We start from the raw sequence: 14,528 nt of genomic DNA on the forward strand, positions 1-14,528 counted from the left end.
AATTTAAGAGTGACCAATGTGCAGTTATACGCTTCCTAAGTGCTATTTAAAGTTGATTAAATATAATAAAGTGAAGCAGAACTCTAAAAGGAAAAAGACTGAACATGACTGGCATATATACTTTTTTTCAATTTTAAAATATTTATTTATTTGGCTACATCGAGTCTTTGACGGCTTCCCTGGTGGCTCAGATGGTAAAGTCTGCCTGCAATGTGGGAGACCTGGGTTCAGTCCCTGGGTTGGGAAGATTCCCTGGAGGAGGGCATGGCAACCCTCCAGGCAGTATTGCTGCCTGGAGAATCCCCATGGACAGAGGAGCCTAGCGGGCTTCAGTCCATGGGGTTTGCAAAGAGTCAGACATGACTGAGCAGCTAAGCACATAAGGTCTTAGTTGTGGCCTGTTAAAACTTTGTTGTGGCATGTGGAGTCTTTTGTTGAGGCAACAGAGGCTGTCCGGTTGTGCTGCTCAGCCTTAGTTGCTCTGGGGCATGTGGTTCCCCAGCCAGGGATCTAACCCGCATCCCCTGCTTTGCACGGTGGATTCCAAAGTATTGGACCAGCAGGGACGTCCCTGTAGTACTGGTTTTGATAGTTGATTTTAATGACAAACATGATGATGTGAAGTTTTGCTGTTGTTTTAGTTGCTAAGTTGTGTCCAACTTTTTTGCAACTCTGTGACCTATAACCCATCAGGATTCTCTACCCATGGGAGTTCCCAGGCAAGAATACTAGAGTGGGCTGCCATTTTCTTCTTCAAGGAATCGTCCAGACCCAGGGGATTGAACCCACATCTCCTGCATTGGCAGGTGGGTTATTTACTATTGGGCCACCAGGGAAACACAAATGTGAAGTTTACGTCTAGACTTTTTTGTGTAGCACTTGCTACACTTACCTCTTCAATAGTGTGGATTGAGCCTTCTTGTTAATGTACAATCGCATCATCTTTTCAATAGCTGTTCAGTTCAGTTCAGTCGCTCAGTCGTGTCCAACTCTTCACGACCCCATGAATCACAACACACCAGCCCTCTCTGTCCATCACCAACTCCTGGAGTCTACTCAAACTCATCTCCGTTGAGTCGGTGATGCCATCCAACCATCTCATCCTCTGTTGTACCCTTCTCTTCCTGCCCTCAATCTTTCTCAGCATCAGGGTCTTTTCAAATAAGTCAGGTCTTCTCATCAGATGGCCAAAGTACTGAAGTTTCAGCTTCAACATCAGTCCTTCCAATGAACACCCAGAACTGATTTCCTTTAGGATGGACTGGTTGGATCTCCTTGCAGTCCAAGAGACTCTCAAGAGTCTTCTCCAACACCACAGGTCAAAAGCATCAATTCTTCGGTGCTCAGCTTTCTTTATAGTCCAACTCTCACATCCATACATGTCTACTGGAAAAACCATAGCTTTGACAAGATGGACCTTTGTGGACAAAGTAATGTCTCTGCTTTTTAATATGCTGTCTAGGTTGGTCATAACCTTCCATCCAAGGAGTAAGCATCTTTTAATTTCATGGCTGCAGTCACCATCCACAGTGATTTTAGAGTCCAAAAAAATAAAGTCAACCACTCTTTCCACTGTTTCCCCATCTATTTGCCATGAAGTGATGGGACCGGATGCCATGATCTTAGTTTTCTGAATGTTGAGCTTTAAGCCAACTTTTTCACTCTTCTCTTTCACTTTCATCAAGAGGCTCTTTAGTTCTTCACTTTCTGCCATGAGGGTGGTGTCATCTGCATATCTGAGGTTATTGATATTTCTCCTGGCAATAGCTGACTTCCTGCTATGGATTCAAAGAGGCCAGAAAAGAGACTTTTTGAAAGAAGGATCACAGCCTGTGAGAAATACGTTAGTGCTGACAATTTGTTGTTACTTTCTTTGCATTTCTTCGTCTGTCCTCAGAAATTGGATACCACCCTCCAGGACAAGCTAAGTCTAGAGCAAAAGTAACTGAGACATCAGTCTGTAAGTCCTCACCTAACATTGTCACAGAGGCCCTGGCACTCTGCTGGTTCATTTACTTATGTTTTCAGTTTCCCATTCTCTGAGAACCCTTGTAATCTTTCACTGTGGTGATTGTTTCTACTACCATTGAAAAGCTCGTGCAGGACTATTACAAGGAGTCACCGTTAGATCTCCTTGCCCAGTCTTTTTCTTATAGCTTCCTCTTCTTTTCATAAGTGTCAGATTTTCATTATTGTGATCTCAAGTCTTTCTCTGCAAGATTCTACTTCATCCAGCTTTGTCTTTTATAGGTATTATAGTTCAGCAAAGCCCTTTACAGAGATGACTTCCCAGGGCACTCAATTGACAGAATATTTTAACGGGTTTGTTTAATGCTTAGAAAATTCACCATGATTTATAATCTAATTTCCCTTTTACACTCTTAAGTCCCCCATGAAGCAGAGCTTAAGACAAGAACTTATGTCCAACTAGCTTATTTTGCTAAATCATTCTAGGGAATAAGGATGGGGCAATGGACAAAGTGAAACAGATAATCCAAGGATAGTTAAGATGATCACTGTAAGCTACTAGGTCCCATTAAAGGAGGAGGCTGTAGAATTGTCTCCTGAAGGAATGGAAAAGGGGGTAACTTTCAACAGCCCCAGTCTCTCACTAGTCAAGGAATGCTCTTTGGGGGTGTTAACTCTCCTATACTGTCAGGGTTGCCTGTGTCTCAGAATGGCTGAATGGATTCTTACTGACAACTGGGGGACAGCAGAGCATCATCCTCGTAACAGTACATGAGAGAGGTGAGGACCAGCTGAAGTAAAATGCAAGAGTGAACCTCTGCACCACTGGTGGCTGAAACCACAGCTACAGTAAAAAGGTGGGTCTAGTGGATGCGAGGTGTGGAAGGAGGTACCCTAGGTATCCCCTCTAAGAACTTAATTTCCTATCAACTTAGATTCAATTTCTTTCATCTTAAGGGCTTCTGGCAGTTTTTCAATTTTAGGCATCAATTTATTAAGGAAATTCTAAAATCCACAAAATTAAAATTGGTGATATAATAGAACCCCATGGATCCAGCTTTAAAAACCACCAATAGACTGCTACTCCTATTTCATCAACACTTTCTTTTTTTCCTTTGTTTGTGTCTTTTTTTTTTAATTAAAAAAAATTTTTTTTATTAGTTGGAGGCTAATTACTTCACAACATTTCAGTGGGTTTTGTCATACATTGATATGAATCAGCCATAGATTTACACGTCTTCCCCATCCCGATCCCCCCTCCCACCTCCCTCTCCACCCGATTCCTCTGGGTCTTCCCAGTGCACCAGGCCCGAGCACTTGTCTCATGCATCCCACCTGGGCTGGTGATCTGTTTCACCCTAGATAATATACATGCTGTTCTTTCGCAACATCCCACCCTCACCTTCTCCCACAGAGTTCAAAAATCTGTTCTGTACTTCTGTGTTCTTTGTGTCTTTTAAAGCAATGCCAAGGTAACATATAATTTTCATCCACCATAGTTTCAATATATATATATGAGACAAGAATTTTTAAACCTGATCACAATATCATTGTTATACTTGGCAAAATAAACTCAGTCTAATATCCTGTCCATGTTCATTTTTACCTGACAGCTTCCAAATGCATTTTATAATTGGTTTATTTGAATTACAATCTTAACTTTACGTTTGTTTCAATGTCCCTTAAGCTTAAAAAAATCTGTTATATATTTTTTTTAAATTAATAACAGAAGTAACTGAATCATGTACCCTGTGGAATTCCCCACACTTTGCATTTGACTGATGATAACTTCATGGTATCGTATACTATTCCTCCACACCAGAGTTTTTGACCTGTGGGTCCCACCCAGATCCATAGAATTCAAGGATTCTGTGACATGGCTTAAGAAAAAAGATGTCTTTATATTCCCTGATGTTTAACAGAATTTAACATTTCACTCACATTGAATATAAGTATCAAGTCACAAAAGTATTACCTCTACTGTATAGATTTTTATTTCTACTTGTCATAAATAGAAATTTTAATGTTCATATTACATTGCAGTTGTTAAAGGGACCTTGGAGTATTATTTTCCTTCATCATTACTTTAAAATTTTACTGTAGTTACCAAATACTCCATTAGACTCCAAGTAATCACAGTCTTCTTGTTCACAAGTCTGGCTGGTTAACTAAGGGTCAAACCTGGGGCTAGTAATTACTCAATGATAACAGTGACCTTAACAAGCCACGTGAAAATTCTCAATTTTCACTTTATGTTACAAAAATACAGTACCCTTTTGTAACATAAATGAGTAAAAATGCTATAATTTAAGAGCAAACAAGTTTAAAACATTTTACCATTGAGTTAAATATGATATTTGCCATTTAATGTAATTTATTATGACTACAAACAGATTATATAGTGGATTTTTCACTTCTGTGAGTAAGAGATTTTTCTTTTTCTGCTCCTTTTAAACATTAGATTATGAAATGAAAACTGGAGCCCATTATACAGAGTGAAGTAAGCCAGAAAGATAAACACCAATACAGTATACTAACGCATATATATGGAATTTAGAAAGATGGTAACAATAACCCTATATGCAAGACAGAAAAAGAGACACAGATGTATAGAACAGACTTTTGGACTCTATGGGAGAAGGTGAGGGTGGGCTGATCTGAGAGAACAGCATCGAAACATGTATATTATCAAGGGTGAAACAGATCACAGCCCAGGTTGGATGCATGAGACAAGTGCTCAGGGCTGGTGCACTGGGAAGACCCAGAGGGATGGGATGGGGACGGAGGTGGGAGGGGGGATCTGGACGAGGAACACATGTAAATCCATGGCTGATTCATGTCAATGTATGGCAAAAACCACTACAATATTGTAAAGTAATTAGCCTCCAACTAATAAAAATAAATGGAAAAAAAATACTTAGTCTGAAAAGTTAATAGTGAAACTTAATTACAAGGAGGCTGTTTACATATGTGAAAGATTCTTAGAAATGTTCATGTAGAAGTGGATTTAATGTATTTCTTTTGACAAACCTAAGTTAGTTAATCATTGCTCCTAACTTCTGCCATTTGGAGACAAAGAAAATAAAGAATAGTGAAAAAAATAAAACCTTTGTTACAGGTAATTCCTTTTTGCTATTATATTTGAAGATTTATAAAAGTTCTTAATTTATTGAAAACCATTCATCAAATTATACATGACATGAAAACATTAGGTACTCATTTTTTAAATTAATTTATCTATTTTAATTAGAGGATAATTGCCTTACAATATTGTGATAGTTGTTTAAGTCTCTCCTTTCATGTAATTGTTAAGTGAGTAATACTGGATGAACTAAGACTACTACTAATGTTGACAAATGCTACTAACGGTCCACTGTATAAGTGCAATGTATTACCTTGTGTATTTTTTGAAAAACCATCATAAATATTTTAAATATTACTTCAAATTTAGATGTTTAAGAACTTATAATTTATTAATATATTGTCAATATTTAATGTTAATGAGTAGTTACAAGATTTGGAATTCAATTAATAAAATACTTCCCATTTTAATAAATTTAATCAATTGTTATTAAATAATATCTAGAAGAAATAATTCAATTTGTTTATGAGATAAGGAATGCTTTCTCCCCACACACATTTTCAAAATCATCCATTTATTGTTGAGACACTTGAATTTATGTGATGACAAGCAGTGGTTCTCAAACTTTCAGTTCAGTTCAGTCGCTCAGTCATGTCCGACTGTTTGCGACCCCATGAATTGCAGGACACCAGGCCTCCCTGTCCATCACAAACTCCCAGAGTTTACTCAAACTCATGCCCATCGAGTCGGTGATGCCATCCAGCCATCTCATCTTCTGTCGTCCCCTTCTCCTCCTGACCCCAATCCCTCCCAGCATCAGGGTCTTTTCCAATGAGTCAACTCTTCACATGAGGTGGCCAAAGTACTGGAATTTCAGCTTCAGCACCTGTCCTTCCAATGAACACCCAGGACTGATCTCCTTTAGGATGGACTGGTTGGATCTCCTTGCAGTCCAAGGGACTCTCAAGAGTCTTCTCCAACACCATGGTTCAAAAGCATCAATTTTTCGGCACTCAGCTTTCTTCACAGTCCAACTCTCACATCCATCCATGACCACTGGAAAAACCATAGTCTTGACTAGACGGACCTTTGTTGGCAAAGTAATGTCTTTGCTTTTTAATATGCTATCTAGGTTGGTCGTAACTTTCCTTCCAAGGAGTAAGTGTCTTTTAATTTCATGGCTGCAGTCACCATCTGCAGTGATTTTGGAGCCCCCCAAAAATAAAGTCTGCCACTGTTTCCACTGTCTCCCCATATATTTCCCATGAGGTGATGGGACCAGATGCCATGATCTTAGTTTTCTGAATGTTAAGCTTTAAGCCAACTTTAGTCTGTATCAAAATCACTTGAAGGCTTTTAAAACTCAGATCGCAGGGTCCCAGGAGTTTCTGATTCAGTAAATCTAGAGTTAGATTCAGGATTACGCCTTTGTAAGAAGTTCTTAGGTGACATTGAAGCTGATGGCCCAGGGACCACACTTGAAGAAATACTTCTGTGAACTATAATATGAATTTATTCAGTTATCAATTCAACCATTCTATAAAAATTTGAGTACCTACTATATGGTAAAATCTGGGAATAAAAAGTAGAGAAGCTGCATTTTCTTTACTGGAGGGAATTATCCGGAGTGTCCATGGCTTACTTTATGTTGTGAAGGAGTCGTCAGTGTTTAAATTCTACTTGCAGTTTCATGTATCCACATGGTTTTTGCTTCACTTAAATTTTTTTCATAGGGAATGAAACGGTATTTTCTTTAACAACTTATGATAATTGATTTAAGATAAAATTTGATGTATCCAACCGAAAGCCACCTCAGTGAATCTGAAAAGCCAGTCAGCCTTGAAGAGAATATCATAGTAGACTAAGACACTAAATTCCTGAGGGCTGCCACAGCCAATATCAGAGCTTTAACACCAGAAAATTGTTTCTCACAGTGCTGGAGGCCAGAAGTCCAAGATTAAAGTGTTGCCGAGGTTGGTTGTTCTGTGGGACCTCTCTTCTTGGCTTGCAGATGGCCTTCCTGTCACCGTCTTCACATGGCCTTTTCTCGGTACCTGGGCATTCCTGGTATTTTTCACTTCTTATGAAGATAATGGTGGATAAGGGTATCACCCTGTCAGCCTCATTTAAATGAAACCACTTTTGTCAATGCCTGTCACCTAATATGGTTACGTTCCGAGGTACTAGGGATTGGGAATTCAAAATATGAATTTTAAGTGGACATATTTCATTTCATAAAAGATGCTCACAGTTGTTACAAGAAAACATACCTTTGATGATATAACTTTAAAATTGTATCTAAGACATTGTCTTTTGTTTTCCCCACAGTCAGCCCCTCTATAATGAAATATTAAGAGGCTATATTTCTAGGACTATGGTAGATGCAAAAGGAATAAAGAAAGCTTATTTTGTCTTCAATTTCAAAAGCTGTTTTTACATGTTAAGTTGTAAATTTGTCTCTTTGCAAATTGTGATGCATAGTCTTTAAGAAACAATATTTTGGCTGAGGATAAGTTTCCTAGAAGAACTCAAAAAGTCCATTTAATCTATACTGAAATTGAACTACTGTATAATTCAAACAGAAACTATCTAATTCTAATTTTCATTAAATGTAATTCAGGTTTTCTTCATGCAAGTGGTAAAATAAGGATAGTTTTAATCACAGAAGCAAATGTTTTATTTCTTGATCTTTAGTTGAAACTTCCATCCATTCTTCAACAAACATTTACTGGACTTTGTGCTCAGGTATATTCTGAGAGTTTAAAATATAGTGTTGAATAAGGACAGATATGGACCTCAATGGATCTGTGGTCTAGGAGGCAATTGAAAAGTTTTAAAGTCCAACAGCAGAAGGAAATCAAGCTATCCGTAGCAATATTTGAGGAGAACTGTTTTGGTAACCAAATGGTTGTATCAGGAAACAATTTCATCCCAAATGACTAAAAATGAGGTTCACCTAAAAAGTTCTACTTAGCCAGGTGTGGGCAAGGTTGAAGAAGCAAACAAGTTATATTAAGATTATCAGAGCCTAACCATTACTGTCCCTAGATCTGAAGGGTGCAAGTAAGGAATTCCTGGTACTAGAGCCCAGCTGGAAGAGAAATCATGAAGGAAGGGACAGGGAGGTATTGATGTGGGGGCAAGGGGAAGAGAAAGCTGCTGACAGAAACAGGGCCCAAAGCAAGGAGGTAAAGAAGTGGTTAGAACAAAATATCTTAATTTCTCTCCTGTTCTCTATTTTGATGGTGCTTTCCTTTGTCCAAATGCTACAAGAAGTCAAACAGTGAGGGAACTTGAGTGATGTAGTCTGCTGGGTTTAGCAGAGAAAGAGAAGAAAAGATAGGAAGAGGAGAGGTCCAAGGAAAATAGCAAATCACCATCACAGAGGCTTCAGAAGACCTAAGATTATGGTTAGAAGAGTCATTCTGACACATTATCTATAAGCAAGAATATTTGTATGTCAAGCACTGTTGTTATGAAATCGAGTTTATATTTTGCATTTGAAATCAAATTATGGAGAAGACTAAGTAACATATACAAAAAATCAGAGAACTATAAAGAATAGTGAACAATCATGAGCTAAGTAATTTATCGAAAGTGGAGGCTCAGGCAGAGAGAAAGATCACTGGGTGTCACAAACTTACATTTTATCAAAAATCAATTTTTATCAATTGGCCAGTTCATTTAATGGGGGCCTAATTATTTTCTCTAAGCTTGTATTCAGTCATGTTAATTCCATAGCCAATGTATGATATTTTTTCAATCCATGCAGCAGATATGCCCTATTGAAATATCTTTCTTTGAGAATGCTTTGAAGGTTAGGTCTTGGCATTGTCCCCAGGATGACAAAGTCTTTCTATCTTTGGAAATAGTTGTACAATTTCAGAAAATGCTAAGGTGACTGGGTGGTACTTGGATTCAACATAATTGGATAGTATTTTTAGGACACTATGTGAGCATGAAATGTATTAAATGATAAGGTAGATGAATCTGTGAATATTGATAGAATGATAGAAATCACCAAGTGTTTATGAACACAAAACCGCAAAAAGTATAAATAGTTTTAAGAATATTTTAATCATTTATCAAATCGCATCATTTATCAAAATAATTGGAACACTTATAAGTAATAAATCTACTATCTGATCACTTTATTCCCATCTCTGCATAGATTTTTGGCTTTCTGTAATGCAGTATATTATGATTAACAAGAAAATTCATCCCTTAAATAGTTTCTAAAATCTCATCCCTTCAGACGAATATCTCTAACTTCTGTGTGAACATACAGACCTTGTAACTCTTTATTTCCTTGTGTGTCATTTGTACAAAATGCATCTCTACTGAAAATAATTATCTTTTAAAATTTTTTAGATTTAATTCTATTCTTTAATTGCCTATCATGTGTCTCTTATATATTTGTAGTAATTAAAAAATTATTTTATTTTTTTCTTTATATATATAATTGAAGTATAGTTGACATAATTTTTCAGGTACAAGGCAAGATGATTCAATTATACATATACACATATATTATTTTTGAGATTATCTCCCATTATAGGTCATTACAAGATATTGACTGTAGTTCACTGTGCTATATAGTAAACCTTTGTTGCTTGTTGAGTATCTATGTTTTAAAATTAGAAATCAGGCATTCTACTCATACTAAGTCAAACAAGTGGAATAAAAATGTCATAAAATTTTTAGTTAGGCATAAATTCATAAGTTTTCTAAAATATATATATTATACATGGTGTTTATAATATTGTTGTTCAGTCATTCAGTGGTGTTTGACCCTTTATGACCCCATGGACCACAGCACACCGGGCTTCCTGTCCTTCACCATCTCCCGGAGCTTGCTCAAACTCATGTCCATTAAGTCGGAGATGCCATCCAACCATCTCATCCTCTGTTGTTCCCCTCTCTTTCTGCCTTCAATCTTTCCCTGCATCAGGGTCTTTTCTAATGAGTCAGCTCTTTGCATCAGGTGGCCAATGTATTGGAGCTTCAGCTTCAGCACAGTCCTTCCAATGAATATTCGGGACTGATTTCCTTTAGGATTGACTGGTTTGATCTCCCTTCTGTTCAAGGGACTCTCAAGAGTGTTCTCCAGCACCACAGTCCAAAAGCATCAATTCTTTGGTGCTCAGCCTTCTTTATGGTCCAACTCTCACATCCATACATGATTATTGGAATAACCATAGCTTTGACTATATAGACCTTTATTGGCAATGTCTCTGCTTTTTAACACACTCTCTAGGTTTGTCATAGCTTTTCTTCCAAGGAGCAAGCATCTTTTAATTTCATGGCTGCAGTCACCATCTGCAGTGATTTTGGAGCCCAAGGAAATAAAGTCTGTCACTGTTTCCATTGTTACCCATCTATTTGCCATGAAGTGATGGGACCAGATGCCATGATCTCAGTTTTCTGAATGTTGAGTTTTAAGCCAGCTTTTTCACTCTCTTCTTTTACTTTCATCAAGAGGCTCTTTAGTTTGTCTTCACTTTCTGCCGTAAAGGTGGTCTATGTATCTCAGGTTATTGATATTTCTCCTGGGAGTCTTGATTCCAGCTTGTGCTTCATCCAGCCTGGTGTTTCACATCCTGTACTCTGCATATAAGTTAAATATATGTGTTTATATATATGTATACAAAAGCTTTTCTACTCTGCTTGATAAAGGCTATAGAAAGAACATTAGAAAAAAATGAAGAAATGGAGAAGTTGGAAAACATAAACTCAATGAAATGGAAACACTGAATGTGAAATAGAAAAAGTGAAACAAACTAGATAAAAGATCATTGTCCAGTCATTTTTAAACATGGCTGCTCATTAGAAACATGTCCGGAGCTTTGGGGGAAAAAAGCAATACTTGAGCATTTGTATTTTTCAAAAAATTGCAAGATAATTCTGATGTGTATCAGGATTTTAAAAAGTGATTATAGGTTTTTCCTGTAAATGGTAGTTTTGGTGATATAGAATTATACTATTTTCCTGTTGACCAGTCATGATACAATGGTATTAAGTGAGTAATAATTACATAATAACAATAGTGAAAGATGTTTATCAGTTGTCACAATCAATACACAGGCAAAAAATAAATGATAATTACAGTTGCAAGCCATAATGGGAATATGATTAACATACAATATAAAATAATTACATAAAATCTGGGGAGTCAAGCAGAGAAAGTGGAAGTGCATACATGCACATGTTTTCCTCCACCCAGACAGTCTGTGTCTTTTGGCTGGTACATTTAATCCATTTACATTTAAGGTAATTATTGATATGTATGATCCTATTACCATTTCCTTGTTTGGGGTTTATTTTCTTGTAGTTCTTTTCCTTGTGTTTGCTGCCTAGAGAAGTTCCTCTAGCATTTGTTGTAAAGCTGGTTTGGTGGTGCTGAATTCTCTTAACTTTTACTTGTCTGGAAAGTTTTTTATTTCTCCATCAAACTGAATGAGAGTCTTTCTGGGTAGAGTATTTTTGGTTGTAAGTTCTTCCTTTTCATCACTTTAAATATATCATGCCAGTCCCTTCTAGCTTGTAGAGTTTCTGTTGAGAAATCAGCTGAGAGCCTGATGGGAGTTCTTTTTCATGTTATGTGTTGTTTTCCCTTGTTACTTTTTATATTTTATCTTTGTCTTTAATTTTTGTCAGTTTTATTACTATGTGTCTTGGTGTGTTTCTCCTTGGGTTTATCTTGCCTAGGACTTTATGTGCTTTTCTAGACTTGGTTGACTATTTCCTTTACCATATTAGGGAAGTTTTCAGATATTATCTCTTCAAATATTTTTCAGATCCTTTCTCTCTTTCTTCTCCTCTGGGACCCCTATAATGCGAATGTTGGTGCATTTAATGTATGCTGTCCCAGAGGTCTCTTAGGCTCTCTTCATTTTTTTTTCATTCCTTTTTCTATATCCTGTTCTGTGGCAGTGATTTCCAGTATTCTGTCCTGTAGGTCATTTATCTATTCTGTTCTTCTGCCTCAGTTATTCTGCTATGGATTCCTTCCAGTGTACTATTTATCTCTGTTTATCCTTTAGTTCTTCTAGGTCTTTGGTAAACATTTCTTGGATCTTCTCCATTGTTTTCCCAAGAATCTGGATCATCTTCACTATCATTATTCTGAATTCTTTTTCTGGATGGTTGCCTATCTCCACTTCATTTAGTTGTTACTCTGGGGTTTTATCTTGTCCATTCATCTGAGATATAACTTTCTGTTTTTTCATCCTGATGAACTTTCTGTAATGTGGTTTTTGCTCTAGCTACTGTGGGATTATGGTTCTTGCTTCTTCTGTCTGTCCGCTAATGGAGAAGGCTAAGAGGCTTGTGTAAGCTTCCTGATAGGAGGGACTGGTGGTGGGAAAAACCAGGTCTTGCTCTAGTGGGCAGGGCCTTGCTCAGTAAAGCTCTAATCCATCTATCTGCTGATGAGTGGAGTTATGTTCCCTTCCTGCTAATTGTTTGATCTGAGAGCATCCATCCCTGGGGTTTACCGGGCTCTATGATAGGGTTAATGGCAAACTGCAGGAGTGCTTATGTCAAGGGGGACCCTCCGGGCTGCTGCCACCAGTGCCTCTGTCCCCCCTGGTGAGCCCCTGACAACCCACACCTCCACAGGTGACTTTCCAACACTGGCAGGTAGCATTGGTTCAGTCTGCTGTGGGGTCATAGCTCTTTCCTCTGGGTCTTTCCGCATGCAAGATTTTGTTTGTGCCCTCAAGACTGGAGTCTCTGTTTCCCCCAGTCCTGTGAAAGTCCTATAATCAAATCCTGCTGGCCTCCAAGGTCATATTCTAACTGTATTGCTGCAGCTTCTTCTTTGTCTTTGGGGTATCTTATTTGGTGGGTTCCATCATTCTCCTGTCAATGGTTGCTCAACAGCTAGTTGTGATTTTGGTGCTCTCACAGGAGATGAGCACACGTCTTTCTACTCTGCAATCTTGAACAGGAAGCCTCTTATTTTGCTAAATTTTAAATTGAAATGGTTCTGATATACTGGGGAGAAACATGTGGTGATTAATCCCATAGGCTTGAAGTTGGAATCCATGGATTTGAGCCTTGGCTCTCTATTTGCTAGCCATTTACCTTAATCAAGTTATTGAACTTCTACAACCCTTATCTTCTTAATTTGTAAATAAGGAATAATAACCTCCAAGAATTATGAGGAATACATGAGAATGTGTTCCTGATTAATCACCTATTTAAAAATTTAAGTTATTATTGTTTTTAGTCCAAACAGTTCAAATTATAACCATTTAAAATATCTAAATGTGTATATAAGTATCTAAGTGTATATAAGTATCAAACCTCTTGATGTTTATATAATTTAATATTATCCATCATGAGACAATATACAACATTCTCATATTTTAAAATATGATGTTTACCTAATTTAAAGTATGATATTCCTAAGGATAAGAGTAAATTAAATATTTTTAAAAGTTGATGTTTATCTCTTGTAATTACTGATCTCTTATTGATCATTATTGATGAGTTTTGAGAAATAATGTTTTAATATTAAGAAGTTCATATTTTTATCAAAGGACACAGGAAGTTAGTAATTTGGGTGAGATTTTGGAGAAAAAAATCCTTAGGAGTTGCCTGTAATCAAATTCTGAAAGTTTTTTAACATATTAACATCTCCATCTGCTCTTTTCATCATTAGTGAAACAGGTGGTACATGTAATCTCCAAGGTAAAGGAAAACTCGTGTGAGCTTTCAACAGCTCTAATGTAAATTTAAAAGAAATTATTACTATTTCCATTTGCAGAAATATTTAAAAAGTGGAAATAAGTAGTTAAGGTAAATGATATTTTATCTTTTATCTATGAAAATGTCAGAGAAGTAAAGCTGTTCGTGCCTAATGCCATATTTTAAAAATATAATCTTCCAGGGAAAGAAATCTCTAGAGCTCAGCAATTCATTTTCATAGGTAATATATCTCTTTTTGTCTGTCCTATGCTGTGTGTGTGTGTGTGTGTGTGTGAGTGTATGTGTGTGTGTTAGCCGCTCAATCATGTTGACTCTGTATGACCCCATGGACTGTAGCTCACCAGGCTTCTGTGTCCATGGAATTCTCCAGGCATGAATACTCAAGTGGGTAGCCATTCCCTTCTCCAGGAGATCTTCTTGACCCAAGAATCAAACCCAGGTCTCCTGCATATATAATAATGTATTTTTATGTTTCACATAACCAAAAAAAAAAAAAAAAACAGTGAATGTGACATAAATATTAAAGAGGATAAGTTGGCTTTCATAAATATATAAATCTGGAAACATGCTGAGTTTATTTTGATTCAGCAACTTAAAGATATCTTTAAAGACCTCAATTTTTTTTCCATTTTTCCTTGCATTGTCAAGTTTGTGATCGAGGTTTTCTCATATTAATAACATAGCTCCAATGGTTCCAATCTTTGTAAACATCTGTTCTCCAGAAACAGAAGTGTTTCCTTGATAGGGTTCTAAGCCAGAGTCC

Source organism: Dama dama, chromosome 26 (genome assembly GCF_033118175.1).
Source record: "Dama dama isolate Ldn47 chromosome 26, ASM3311817v1, whole genome shotgun sequence".
Classification (NCBI taxonomy): Eukaryota; Metazoa; Chordata; class Mammalia; order Artiodactyla; family Cervidae; genus Dama; species Dama dama.